Source organism: Ixodes scapularis, unplaced genomic scaffold (genome assembly GCF_016920785.2).
Source record: "Ixodes scapularis isolate PalLabHiFi unplaced genomic scaffold, ASM1692078v2 PGA_scaffold0__279_contigs__length_252992795, whole genome shotgun sequence".
Classification (NCBI taxonomy): domain Eukaryota; kingdom Metazoa; phylum Arthropoda; class Arachnida; order Ixodida; family Ixodidae; genus Ixodes; species Ixodes scapularis.
The window spans coordinates 112,643,294-112,657,834 of record NW_024609835.1 but is presented as its reverse complement, the minus strand read 5'-3'; positions in this window follow the sequence as shown (position 1 = coordinate 112,657,834).

Genomic DNA, 14,541 nt, shown 5'->3' with positions numbered 1-14,541 from the left:
CTCACACATCGAGTCCCATTCATGGAGAATAGAAGGGTAGGAGAGGGCATGACGTCAGCCGCGTAACCTCCACAAGCCATGCTCCCTTGACGCCTCGCCTCTTTCTCATTTTCCTCCTTACTCTCCTCACTTACCATGCCAACGTGACCACATCACGTGACCGTAGCTAGCTTTCGTCTTGCTATGGAGTACTAGAATACACCACAGTCTAGCCTTCGATCTGATAAAACCTGCCGGACGGAGCGCGCGCAAGCCTGCAAGGAGTCCTTCTACAATCAACCATCTATCTCACACGTGACTTGTCACGCGCACCAATCGCCAGACAGATCTGCGGTCACGCTGGGCACAAAATCGTTAAAACTTTTTATGACTAGGCTTCACCAATATTGCAACGTGCCCCCTCCTAGTACTTATAACCTCCTTGGTCCCATTCGTGCGGAGAGGGCGTAATCGAAAAAAAGAGAAGGAGGCGGCGTGTCACCGCGGGGAGGCGCTCCCAACCCAGTCATCGACAGCATGGCGTGAGGCAGAAGAGTTCAAGAAAAAGTCGTGTTACGTCGAGTTACTGCAACTTATACTTACATTTTTTTGTGTATTTGGTAGAACGGTGAACAGCTGCTCTGGGGACGTAGATAGAAAATTTGTGATGCTTATTTAATATTTTAATTTGAGATATTCATCTGGACATGTGGCGGCTAGCGCTACAAGCGCGCCTTTTAATATATTTGATTGCAATCTGTAGCTCGTAAAAACAAAAAAAAAACAACAAAAAAACTCCGTATATAAAGAAAATGTTAGTATTTCCCTAAATAAAAATATTCATGCTGCAATATTTATTTTTTTACCTTCGCACGTTGTTTGGCGTAGCTTTTTGAGCCTCACGAGGTTTAATACTATATAGTGAAGTCCGTGTTGTACTTTTAATATTTTTAATATTTATAACGCAATTTTTGCGGGTCGTATTGCTGTGTTCGCTTCTACTAGAAGTACCTTTAAGCCGGGGTTACACTGCTTATTACATTATACAAAAGACAGTCTGCAGATATCAGTCACCACGATATCCGTGGTTCAAATGCTGCGTGCCAAGTGCCTAATTGAACTCGTTGCGTTGCGGCATTCGAAGCTCAGATCTCGTGGTGTCTGGAGTTTGAATCTGTATACTGTCTTTTGTATGATTTACAAGCAGCGTGACCCCGGCTTTGAGGAAAAACCTTTGGTGGTGAAGTACAACCACCTCGCAATGATTTCGCCATTTTTTTTATAAACTTCGTGATAATTGTTGGTATTCATTGAAAAGGTGGGGCGTTATCTTGTAAACGTCTAGTTTCTGGCACATGTAGCACAGACCACCGCATCCCGTAATGCACTTTGTGGTGTAACTTAATTGATATGCAAGCAAACAATGAAATCTCAAGAAAAAGAACTCTGGTTTTTCCGCTATCCATTTCCGACAGCCGGCGCAGCCCGACCCGAAGCTAAGTTTCACGGGCCAGCTACGCTTTATTTTAGCCCAGTATGAATAGCTCACAAATCGCGCGGCATGGCAGCTCGCTTGCAAGTGCTACACATAAGTTGATTACGATGCCCAATAGTAAATACTGTAAGCTTTTCTTTTTTTTTTTTTTTTTTTTTTGCTGGTATTATTAGCTCGACCAATCTGCAAGCCTAGGCAGCTTGTTAAGGAAAATCACCCGATCTTCCTGTCCTGCGACCAAACACGCGCGGAAAAGACGGAAAAATAGACGAGCAGAAGTAAACAAAACCACGTGTCACAGTTGGAAAGGAAGGGACACATTGCGACGGGTTTGTACAAAAGACGGGCAAAGTTCTAAATTAGCCACTTTCGCTGCGCACAACATAAAAAAAAAAACAAAAAAAAAACAGCAATGTCGTTTATTGCGGTGGTCTGCGAGAAATTGTTCAGGAAAAGTACCCCTCAGGGGAACCCCTTCACCCCTATTGGGGATGCAAGCACTCGTGCCTACAGATGGTTTACGCCGGCGAAAGTACGCATTGTATAGGCGCGTGTATGTGCGCGTTTGTGGTGAGAAGCGATTGTATGAGGGCGGCGGCGCCGCCGGGGACGAAAAGGAACGCCGCGCCGCTAGTCCTCTGGAAGAGCATTCGCTGCACACACCGAACCACACAAAAACATATACCCACATACACATGCTTCAGCATCTGTTTATCTCTCTGTGGTTCCTCTCCCAACCCCCAAACACAATTCCAAAAAACAAGTCGTTAAAAAAAAAAAGTAATGGCCGGTTTGCCTTCCTTTGGTTCCCCCTTGTAGACGTGAATGCAAGGCCCGTACCCGGCCCGGGCCCTTCATGAATGTTGACCTGAAGCCCGAGCTCGGCCCGTGGCCCGCGGTCTGGCCCGTACTAGTGCAGATCTCTACGTGCGACGCTGACGGCTCGCCCTCTGTTATGACTTAAAGTCCCTCGATGTTTTTTCACTAATATCCAGGGACGTTATTATGACTTACCGCCGAACTCAGAAACCTCACTCAAACTGAAGGGCCCCTCCACTTCCTCGAGGAAGGCGCGAGGGCCGGCGCTGGCCCTCGCCGTCGCCGTCGCCGATCCGCCGTCGCGATTGGCCAGCGCCGGCCCTCGCGCCTTCCTCGAAGAAGTGGAGGGGCCTTCCAGTTTGAGTGTTGTTTGAGTGAGGTTTCTGAATTCGGCGGTTAGAGTTCCTGTATATAGCTATCTACGGTAGCAGAGTTGCGCATTCAGCCTCGGCGGCTGGCCGTAGCGCCGGCTTTCCCACACGCCCTGGATGCTTTGCTCCTCACATAGCGCAACATAGCGGCGCCGCGCGCGCCGCCGCACGCCGCGCACGGAAAATAGGAGAGGAGGAGAAAGAGGGCGAAAGCAGGGGAACATACGCGAAACGTCGGCGGAGCGACCGTAAAGGTGGCTCTCTTACACGGCGCCGGATGCTTTGCTTCTCACGTGATGGATCTCGGCGAATAGCGGCGTGGTGGCGCGGAGAAAACAAATGCGCAACTCTGCTCCCCCTTCGGGGGAGCAGGAACTCTATTATGACTTAAAGGGGCACTGACACCCCCAAGGTCGTATTTATTTTTATTGCCTAAAACGATGCAAGTTGCAGTCATAGACACGCAAAAAAAACCGCATCGCGGAAAAAAAAATTTTCGCGCGCGCGCGCGCCTTTTTATTTTTGGCGTTTGATTCTCCCGCCTTCGCCTCCTTGTTTCTTTTGATTCGTGACGTCAAGAATCATGAAATTTAGAAGCTTTGTAGGCGGCATCTCTATAACATTTAATAACGGCAATCCTAAAACATGTTTTTTAACGCAATCGCGACCGCACTACGGCCCTTCTTTTTGAAATACCAAAAATCGGGAGTTCGTTGTGGTGCCGTCTCCTGGATTTGTATCCTCCAACGGAAAACAGGCGACACCGCTCAAAACCGGTCCGCCGCAACGCCAACGCTCGCTCCTTTCCTCCTCGCTTTGGGTCGCCATGGCAACAGCAGGGAGTGGTGAAAGAAAGTGGAATCTCAGGACTCCGCAATATTTGACGTCAAGGCACCTGCGCCGATCGCGCGGGAACTTCGAATTCGGCATTTGGAAACTGTTTTTTTTACTTCACAAATACTGAATTCCCAAATTTCAAATTTTGAGGGTAATGTCCCGGCATCGTTTCCAATCGTTTCGGATAATAAAAATATGATTTTGATGTGTCAGTGCCCCTTTAAGGCGCATTCACACTGAGCAAAAAACGCGCGTTGCGGTCGACGTCGACGCCGGCGTCGTAAAATACGAAGCAGTCACACAGGGCCACCCCACGGCGGCGGCGTCTCGGGGAATCTCACGTTTGTCGAGAGAACACAGAATTTTTTTTATTCGTATGCTTCGGACGATTGTTGTTGCCTTGCCTTCGCGATTGCATATGCGGTGGGAGACAACCGTCTTCACTGAATGGACAACGGTGATGATTATATATAAGTTTACACTCCGGTTATGTGCAGCATTGGCGAAAGGCACAAACTCGAACGGGCGGCTTCAGGTGCTCTTTTGCCGCGTTTTTGTCCAAACAAAGCACGGTGCTACGCCGGCGCGTCCCAGAGCCTTCGCGTCCGTACCTTTAACACTGCACGCAGCCTGTGCGAGAGTGTTTTCGATGGAGGACTATTGTATTCCGTAGTGATGGGTGTACACAAAACTACACAACACATTGGGAGTCATCGCTCTCGCACAGTCGGAAGTCGGAACACACCGCGAACTTCGGTGGCAACTTTCGCGGCAGCTTCGCGCAAACGATGAAGAGTTGCTTCACAACGTCGTACACGCACATAAAACACTGCTCACAGTCAGCTGTTCTAATCGGCTTGCTTCTTTCCACGCTGAAATTCTTCCAGCCACGTTTGGCGAGTGCACGAATCCCCCGAGCTCTCTGCCTTTTCGCCTTCATTGTGAGTCGAAAACAAAAAAACAAAAAAACAAAAAAACAGCGAAAACATGTCCTAACCGGAAAAGGGCTTTACGTCACGTGGACGCCCGCTGATTGGCTCAAGCGCGCGCGTCGAGGGAGAAATTGGGTTCCGAGGTGTCGTCTCCCTGCGTCGTCGTCCTCGGCGCGCGACTTTTTTCAATACAAAAATAAGCAAAAAATTCCCCCACGACGCGCGTCTTTCCGCTGTGTACGTTTACACCTGAGAAGAAATCCGCTGCCGCGGGAGCGGATCCGCTCCCGGCGGCGGCGGCGACGAGCGGGTTGCGTTTACATCTATTTCCTTCGAGCGGCGGCGGTGGCGCCGGCTGCGGCAGCTGTTCCCGTAACATCCCGTCAAATGTGTCGAGAAGGCGCGAGAGTTCCCATCTCGGCTGTCTCTCGCGGGCGTTGCTGCTCCCGGAAGAACGCGTTCTCATGACGTAGGCAGCGTCGCGCTGCGCAAGAATGTCACATCCGGTCAGCGAAACGCCTCGTTCGGCGGCAGAAATAGATCCCGGACCTAAACGGCTCGCCGCCGCGTTTTCCGCCCAGCGTTTCGCTCCAGCGGCAAAAGCTGGGCGGATCCGCTGGCGGATCCGCAAGTGTAAACGTACCATTAGGGAGCCTACATACTCGCGGCGAGTATGTAGGCTTGCAGCGGAGCATATACAGTTACTCTATTACGACTGGGCTGACAGCGCCGCCTCGCGGCGAGCGACGGAGTTAGCGCAATTACACCCTTCTGCTGGGGAGCGACTCGAACGGGACGGCCGGCAAAGCCTTCACGCGCGCCAACGTTACTAGAACACTCAGTTGGGAAACTCGCCGTCGAAACCTGGGCCGCTGGCGTCCATCGAGACCCAGCCGAGACCGAGCTAAATACGACAACAGCGCCACTCTATCATTTGTCTGTACTGTGGTCACATTGAGCTTTTAGAAAGCATGGTTTTGCGTAAAAACAAACGGAAAATATTCTTTTTGTACGAAATTTGTTGGAGTTTAGTACAAAATGAAGGGCGCTTGACGTTTTTATCATCTTTAGTTTGCAAGGTTTTGCGGAACAATTAATATTGTTTTTATACAACCATGCCTCAGCGGTCCTTTCAGGTGGCGCGTCCCGACCTAGGTGCATTTTAACTTCGGTTGAAATTCGCGGCGCGTCTGCTGGGGAGACAGGGGTGGCACTTTTCCGCTGTATCCGTTTCGGCACCAAAATGGCCGATTAAAGCCAAAATAAAAGTAAAATGCCGTTCCTCGAGTGGCCGCTGCGGGAGAAATGGCGGCGTTGTGTTCGCCATTAGCTCGGTTCTGGTTGGACAGTTTGGGGCCACTTTTTCAGAGCAGTCTCTATGGCAGTTTCCCGACTGATAGCGAGTTCGTTTCACGGCACTCTTGTCCCACTCGCGGCGTAAAGCGAGTTCGTTTCGGCAGGCCCTCAACAGAGGTTGCACTCTCCAAGTTCGTTTCAGCGGCGGCACCCCACGCGTGCATGCACTCGCTGCACCGGGAAAATCGGGCGTGCGCCAAAATGCAATCCCGTCATGCCTCGCTCCGGCGAGGCCGGCGAGGAGCGGGAGAAGACGACGGAGGGTTCGTCTGCTAGATGTGTTGCGCAACCGAAAAGAAAAAAAGTAGATTTTCTGATATCGCGTCCTGCGGGCAACATAATGAAACGCGAGCTTGAATTGTGAGCGTCTGCTATTTCATGGAAGAAGCAATTAACAACCCGTGCTTTTTTTGCAGGTTTTAAGTCGCTCTGTTGCCGCACAGACGCTGAAATATACCAGTGTGTCAAGAAATGCTCAGAACAAACGCATCAGCGGCCCCCGAGATGATTATCCCCATCCGTGTGTGTGAGAAAAATTGAACATTTGTCGACAAAACTCCCCCAGCAGAAACCTCTGACTGCCCGATGAGCCTACAAGAAAGCTAAACATAGTGACTTTACTCGAGGCTTGGGCAACATCATCATGTTTAACATTTACCTACGTCAGCTAACTTGCCCGTCGTATTTTGTTCGAGAAAGCTCTCGTCCTCGACGTCCTCACCAAGACTAATATCTGATCCACTTGTAATGACGATCGAAATCGAAAGTCCCACGAAAAGTTTCGCTGGATATTCCAACAGACTAGTCTTAAAGGGGCCCTGCAATCATATTTTAGCGTCTACCTTTTTTGCGGTTTCCACGTCTCTTGGGGTTGGGGCAAGCCAGCGGGCACGGAGAGAGTAACTAAATATCAGTGCGTCATATTTTAACCGGACGACGCGGAAACCTCCTCCACCGACGAGGGCGACCCGCGGTACCGAAAGCGCGCAAAATGTGACGTCTTTGGTCCTGGGCTTGTCACTGGTCAAAGCCGCCAAAAGCTTTTTGTTAGTCGAGATACAAAATAGAAGTGTCGCGAACCGTTTCAATTATGTATGAAAGTAGTTTTTGTTCACTATTTTAGATCAGAAAAGAAACAAATGCAGTTTAGAAAGTACGGAAACGAGAAATGACCCGTCGACATTCCCGCCACCAAGCGGCGGAAAAAAACGGCGCATACTAGAAAAGGCTAGTGGGATGAGGCTACGACAAACGAGGAGAGTAGAAAGGTCCCGGATGTACGCGGCGGCGCTGTGGTCGTATACCGGCTCAAGATTCCGACCGGTTCCGAGCGTTCCGAAGGCCTTCGGCGCGGGCCCTGTTGGCGATTTGGCCATTTGGCGGTGCGTCAGCGCGAAGTGGCTCCCGTTCTGAACTGATCTTTACCCCGTGTTTGCTGTCGTTTGTGGCCAATGAAATGTTATGCCGAATTAGACTTTAGTCGCGCTGCAAATGCAATACGAGCTGCCCTGCCCGCCCGCTTCATACAGTTTATCCAACACGTGCTTTAGTGGCGCCCTCTCGAGCCGTCGACACGGAGGGCGGCAGCCGTATGCGCTCGATGAGCTCACTACTCCTCCTCTAGTTCAAGGCCGCTCAAGGCAGGACCTACGACGTCATGAAGAAGGTTATTTTTTGCTTGTTTTTGTAATTCTAATTTGCCTATAACTCTTAAAATAAAGCGAAATTTGAGAAAAGAAAAGTTGGATTAAGTTGCTACGATCAGTACGCTCAAGTTCAGTGCAAATTAAGAACCAGTCAAAAAGTCATTGCCGGGCCCCTTTAAGCCATACCCTTTCAGTGGTTCACGCAAAATACCGTGCTCGAACGGATCAAGCTTCTGCTCGGACAGTATCATCAGTTTTCTTCAGAGTAAACGGTCATCAGAATTGAAAGATCGCAACTAGCTGCTTTGTAGACAGCTGAATGCGGAAATTTACGCCGTCTGTAACTCTCTTTACGGTGGCAGCCGAGTTGCTAGAAGTCATCGCAACTATAAACCACAGGTTGCAGCGTTCAACGTTTATAGATAAACTTTGGTAGTGACTGCACTCTCGCATTCCCACCCATCACTCCGAACAGAAAGGCGCAAGTTTCGGTTTGAGGTCGTACTCTTTCTACAACATAGATGGCGGCAGCATCAGTCTTCTGCACTCGGTGCATTGGGCGAGTTCGTTCTCCGTGCAACACTCTGCGATGCATTCTGGGAGAGAACTCGAACGGTGCCAGTGCGTGTGAAACGAACACGTTATGAGTGGTTCTAGTAACGTTGGCGCGCGCGCTTCGGGGTCTCGGAGGCCATGCTAATTTTTTTCAATTGCGCTGTAACTTGCGCCATCTATCCCGTGTATTTTACGAGAGTCAGTGTAGCATTTCAGAAGATGTGAAAAGTGCGCGTGCGCAACTTTGATGAGCGCTGAAGGTGCGCGGCGCCCATAGCTTCGACTGCATAGCCAGAGAGGACGCTAGATGAGTCGAAGAGATCTGCACTTGACCTTTGACCTTACAAGTACTATAAACAAAAATAGCATTAAGATTTTACAAAATAATTACAGATTAAAAACACGGACAGCACATCTTCCAACTCTCAGAACACGTCACTCTTTTTTTTTATGTATGTAGCGAAAAAGGAAATTGTTATAACGAAATTAATTACTTGTTTTAGTAATTAATAATGTAATTCCTTCCACTTTGGTGTCAGTCATTTGGCAATGTAGTTAATTACCTTATGCCGATAATGGTAATACTTCATTACATGTTTTTGTTTCAGGTATATTTTCGTGCGCATACCACGGTCAATTTTAGTTTTTCAGAAATGAAAAAAATGAAAGACGTTTACAAATCTCTGTAAATTAGAGTGCAGCTCTTGAAAAGGAGGAGGGGAGTTTACGGTTACAGTGGCTTGAAGGGGCGGTGTAACGGACGAAACCGGACAAGCGGCCCAGCGTTGGAAGACGGCCGCGGGTAGCGCTGGCGCTTGCTGCACTAACGCTGCACGAATTAAGATTGTTGGGACAAAAGAGTATTAAAAATGTGAATCGAGGTCTTTAAAGACCAATTGGTTGAATAGGACCTCAAAGTAATCCGGAGAGTTACCAAAATGTGAAATAAGACAAATCCATTCGGTCAAGGTAACTCAAAATAGTCAAAAGGATAATCATAATATACAATAGGCTCTTAATGAATAAGTTTGTATTAAGATAAGCTCAAAATGATCAAAACAGGCATCCTAATGTCATTTCGGTCAAATTCAAGTCTACTGGGTTAAAAGTAACTCGAAGTAATCAAAAGAGTAATAATAATGTCAACTGAGTTCATTATAGATCAATTGGAGATATAATAACATGAAGTAATTAAGAGGGTTAGGCCGAATTATAGCAGCTCAAAGTAATCAAACAAGTAATTATAATGTCAAATGAGCTAATAATAAATAATTTTGTTGAATAATAGCCCCAAAAAATCAAGTCATCGCAATATTAATGAGGCCAAATTAAAGTTCTCTGGATCGAAAGTAACTCGAAGTAATCAAAAGACTAATAACAATGTAAGATTATGTAAACTAGAGTCACCAAATGTCACTTAGGCCGAATTAAAGTCAATTGTATTGATAGTAACTCAAAGTAATCAAAAGAGTAATCATAATGTCAATAATCATCATATAAAAATTCAATTCGTTGAATATTAGTTAAACGTAATGAAGAGTCATCACAATGACATTTAATTCGAATATAGGGCCAATCGTCAAAATGTAACTCGAAGTAAACAAAACAGGAATAATGATGTCAACTGAGTTCATTATAGATCAATTGGAGCAATATTAACACGAAGCAATCAAAAGAGTAATCATAAATTGCAATTGTACTTTCATCTGAACTGTAGCAATGTTAAGTCGAATAATAAAAAAAGGTTAAACAAAACGTCCATCCAGCTAATAAATTCGAGTGCGCCACAATAACTCGAAATTACAAAAAGAGTAATCAATTACGCCTCGTCAAAAATGGTACTAGTAACTCCGGGTAATCACAATAGTGATCAAATAATCAGTTGTCCCACCAGAAATCTAATTGTATAAAAAATCATTCTAAGTTACCAAATCTGTAAGCAAAACACGACCACTGAAGACAATAAGTGCATATATATATATATATTGCCACGAATGACAATTGATGAGGCGATGGTAACTGAAGGAACTAAACGTATAAAGGGCCCATAAAACGAATTAGGGGCTGGAATAAATCAATTTATATTAAGATTTTACTAATAGTACATCGTTCAGTGGGCCAAAAGAAAAGAAGTAGAAAGTCAAAAGCCTGACTTTCGGTACGAAAGTTTCAAAACACAGCGGACTATTTCGTGCCTCCTCCCCTTCGTAAGCTATCTGCCTTTTCGCTGAGATAATCCGCGGTTCCCAAAGGTCGTCACCGGGTCCAAGCGCACGTCACATGATACCGGACCTCACTTATTTCCTTCAACCCTTTCCGCGCCTCTCCGCTCTAGACCGGCCGTGGCTCCGCGATCTCGCATCGGCTCGCTTCCCAGCACCGGTTTCCTGGACTTCGCTTACCCGGTATACAAGACGTTGAGTTAGGCCGATATTGACGTGCTCCCGTACATTTTATGAGCCTGCTTGTCCCCTTTACCTTTAAAATGGGGTTACAAATCAATTCCGCCGATGAACCTCCCAGCCCGTCCACACGACACAAGGCAATTTTGCGAAGGATCGGTGGAGCGGTGGCGCAACTGTTTCAGACGCTGGAATTCTGTCCCTTGCATGTTCATGATTTAGGACTATATTACGTCCCGCTTTTAAGGCATTTGAAGTGGCATTTATATCATGGGCCTTTGGGTAGTCGGCAAATTAGCTCGGGACTCCGACTTTGCGCTGCCGCTCTGCATACGCTGGTTCGCCGATGTTTTAAAGGCCCTGTGTCTGATTATCTTTGAAGTGCTCATGAAACAGGGTTGTTTTACATAAATGTAGCTTCTTCGTAAATTAATTATATAGTTTATACACGTGTGCAGGCACATTTTTTAGAAGATGCACAATTACCGGAAATTAGTTCGTAGGGTAGCAGCAAAACCGGCCGAGTTGCCTGTATGATATGCATTGAACTGCCCAAAATATGCACAGCAATAGTGCCGTAATTTGAAATGATTATACTTTTTCCTGACATTTTTATTCCAGCCTTGGGTATTCGGAAAATATACTGTTTAGTCTGAATTGTCATTCCCAATGAAAAGAGACACTACTGCATGTCTCAAAAAGCTTCCTCAGCCTCCAAACTCCTTACAGCTGAACTCTCTGACAACAGAGGAAAACAGGAGTAAAAGCAAGCATTCAAACGTCTGTCCAGTGGTAGTTGCAGCACTAGTAGCACAAAATGTGGAACCCGTGAAGGGCGACAGTCTGCGTGCGAAAAGGTTCTGGTATTTTAGGTTAAAGGGCAACTCCGCTTCATTTTTGATATTTAGAAAACTATGTAGCCCTCTTCAGTATCATATAGGAAGACCCCATGTCAAATATTACGATCTAATTCCGTCTATATATTTAATAAACTGGCCAGCGAACCTTCAAGCGAGCCAAGTCGCCGAAATCTGCCAACTCTAGCGTGCGGCGCGAGGCGCAATCATCAGCGCAGTCAATGCCACGAAGTTGGAGCGACCAACGTTGAACCACTACGTCAGAGGCATGCATACTTCATTCTCACGTTTTGCTTGTTTTTACTTTTCAGAGCGAAATTTAACGATGACGTCATGAGTTTCTCCTCCCGGTGTTGGCTGACCGGGCGTTCACGTGATCACCGCTGCCCTGCGCGCTTATCGGTCTGTTGCTCCGCTCCCCTTCTCCTCTTTCGTCTTCTCCCCTCCCCCTCTCCCCCGGGCCGTCACCGTCCACGCCATGCGAAACGACCTGCCCGCGTCCAAAAAAAAAAAAAAAAAAAAAAGGACCTGCCCGCGTCGCGTGTTTTGTTTCTCGCTCCCTCCCGAACGTCACAAGACCACGTGGTTCGACGTGAGGTGCCCATGACTGTGACGACCCGAGACCAATGTTGCCTGACGCAACCGAAGTTTCGGTTTCGGTATCTACTGATGTTTAAATTAGGATTACACAAATATTATTCCACATTTCGCGAATCCGAAGACGTAGAGTTGTTGAGTATTACTTTGTGAATGTGAATCACATGGAAGCCTAAATTTTTCGAAATTGAGCGGAGTTGCCCTTTAAGGACATTTCGATTTAAGTTAAATCTCAATTTTAGGGCTTAACGGACTAATAACGAGCTAGACACCTTCGCTTACGTTTGTTATACATTACTTGAGGGTTGATATAAACAAGTCCACAGATATCACCCGTGTGGTCCATTGAAATACTATCCAAATCCAGCAACGGTCAAATGCGAGCAAAGTATATAATAAATGTTCCTTGTTTTTTTTTTTTTTTACTTTGCCCCCGCACTTGGACTGTCTTACTTGTGATTCTCTCCCCATGGCCCAGACTGTATTTAGCATGTTGCCCGAGCAGCATGCAGCTTTTCTGCTTCGGCGATCTTGTTTAAAAACGGAGATACAAAACAAAAAAATAGTATACATAACCTGCCAATTCACTCAGACCATCAGCAGCATTTATTGTCCGAGATGTAAATCCATAGTGATGCTCCTGCAATTATGGCCATATTTTTTTATTTTCATATACCAGCTACGATTCATGCGTTGCCTGCCCTGTCAACCATGCTTAAAATGTTGGTTGAAGTTTCACCTGTAGCTACAGGCCATACCTCAATAAAGGCAAAAAAAAATTTACACTTCTTACGAAAAACACGCCAAAAAAATTAAATAGAAACGAGCGCGCCGACAGCTGGCGTTGTCACAGCCTCCACGGGGCGAGCGGAGCGAGCCGGGGAAAAGTTCTCTCCTCGCCGTGACGTCATCCCTGTTTGCCGTAAGGGGGCGGCACGCGAACTTCTCGGGGCTAATACAAACGAGATTACGAGTAGGGATGTCGCGAACCACCCCAAGTTCGATTTCGAAAGGTTTCGATATTTGCGAAGCGAACTGAGGTTCGATTTCGAAAAATTTCGATATTTTCGTACCGACCGAGGTTCGAATTCGAAAAATTCGCAACTTTCGATCACAGTGGAGTTTCGAATTCAAAAAGTTCGAAGCTTTCACGGTTTCTAAAATTTCGGATTCGAATATTTTGAATATTTTTTTTTACTTCAGGTTCGATGAATTCGAAGATTTCGAAATTCTTTGGAAATAAAATTCGAAAACTTCGAACGCTTCGAATTTTTATAGACATGAAGTTCGAACAATTCGATTTTTTAAATTTCTTTCTGCATAAAGTTAGAAAAGTTCGAAGGTTTCGATTCTTTTTTAACGATAAATTTGAAAATACAAGAAAAAAAAAAAAACTTCGAAGATTTTGAATTTTTTCTAGTCCAAGTTTTCAAAGTTCGAAGCACGGTTTTCAAGTTCCTCCACAGTTTGTTTCAAATAACGTTTTCACGACTCACTGGTTTTCACAAAATCAAGTTTAGAAAAGTTAGGGTGTGACATCTAGATTCTGCGAAGTTGGTCACGCAATTTAATGAGGCGACGAGTGTCCCGGATGTGCTGGAATATTTGCCAGTGCAGAGTGACGTGTGACCATGGATCAGTAATTGTGACCGCCAGCCCGGGGTGGGGAAGGGGGGGGGGGGGGGAGTCTTTGACCTGCATCAGGCAGTAGTGATCACACGAGCACACTGTTTTACGAGACTCATCCAGTTCAAAACGGTCAGGGGCGGGCAGGAGGTTGAGGCTCAGAAAAACCTTGAAGCGACCTGGCAAACTACCTCGCCACCCCTTGCACGCTGGTAGTAATCTGATCGAACGCCGCCCGGGTGACGCTGGCATATAGTAAGTTAAGTTTGTAATTGTCCTGGAGGTTTATTTTCTGGGACGGAGGAATCGCCTCGCAAAAAGCAGACACAACTCGAGGTCGAGGAGCGTTCTAGCATACAGGTGGCGTCGGAAAAGGAAAAACGGGGGGTAAGAGGGTAGCGGGGGGGGGGGGGGGGGGGGGAGGCTTCAGTTCCCTTTTTCCCTTTCCAGATATTTCGGACTGTTAAAGAAAACAATACGGGAAAAGAGGGCGTGGTCGAGCTTATTTTAATCTGAAATTATTTATGCATATGTATAGCTACTGTCGCTCTTCACGGCATAAAAGATTGTGTAGATGGTCATTGTGAGAAACTCGTTGACTCGTCCGTCACATGCTTAGTGGTTCGGAAGTTCAAAGCTATGTCTTTTCGACCTAAATACCTGTGCCAATAACAAAAAAAAAAAAAAAAAAAAAAGAATAAATGCGGGGATAAAAAGTTGGAGAAAAAAAAAAACTATTAAGAACTCGCCGGAAGTGTTGTATTCTTGCGTATTCAGAGGTTCAGAACTTCGAAACAAGTTTCTTTTACCAAAATGTGTACAGGCTAAAAGAAACACGACCAAAAATCGTGAAGCGAAAATAAAAAAAGTTTTCTTTTAATGACGTGCTGAACTTGAACACTATTAGAAATCTTCTCCCATGAGTTAATTCATTCCTTAACGTGAAAAAAACAATACATACATATTTTGTATTCTGCAGATGGCAATGATATGTACTGTCTGTGGTGTTAATTTAAATGCGATACCTCAAACAACTTAGACAAAAATAAATATCAAGTTTAGGGCATAA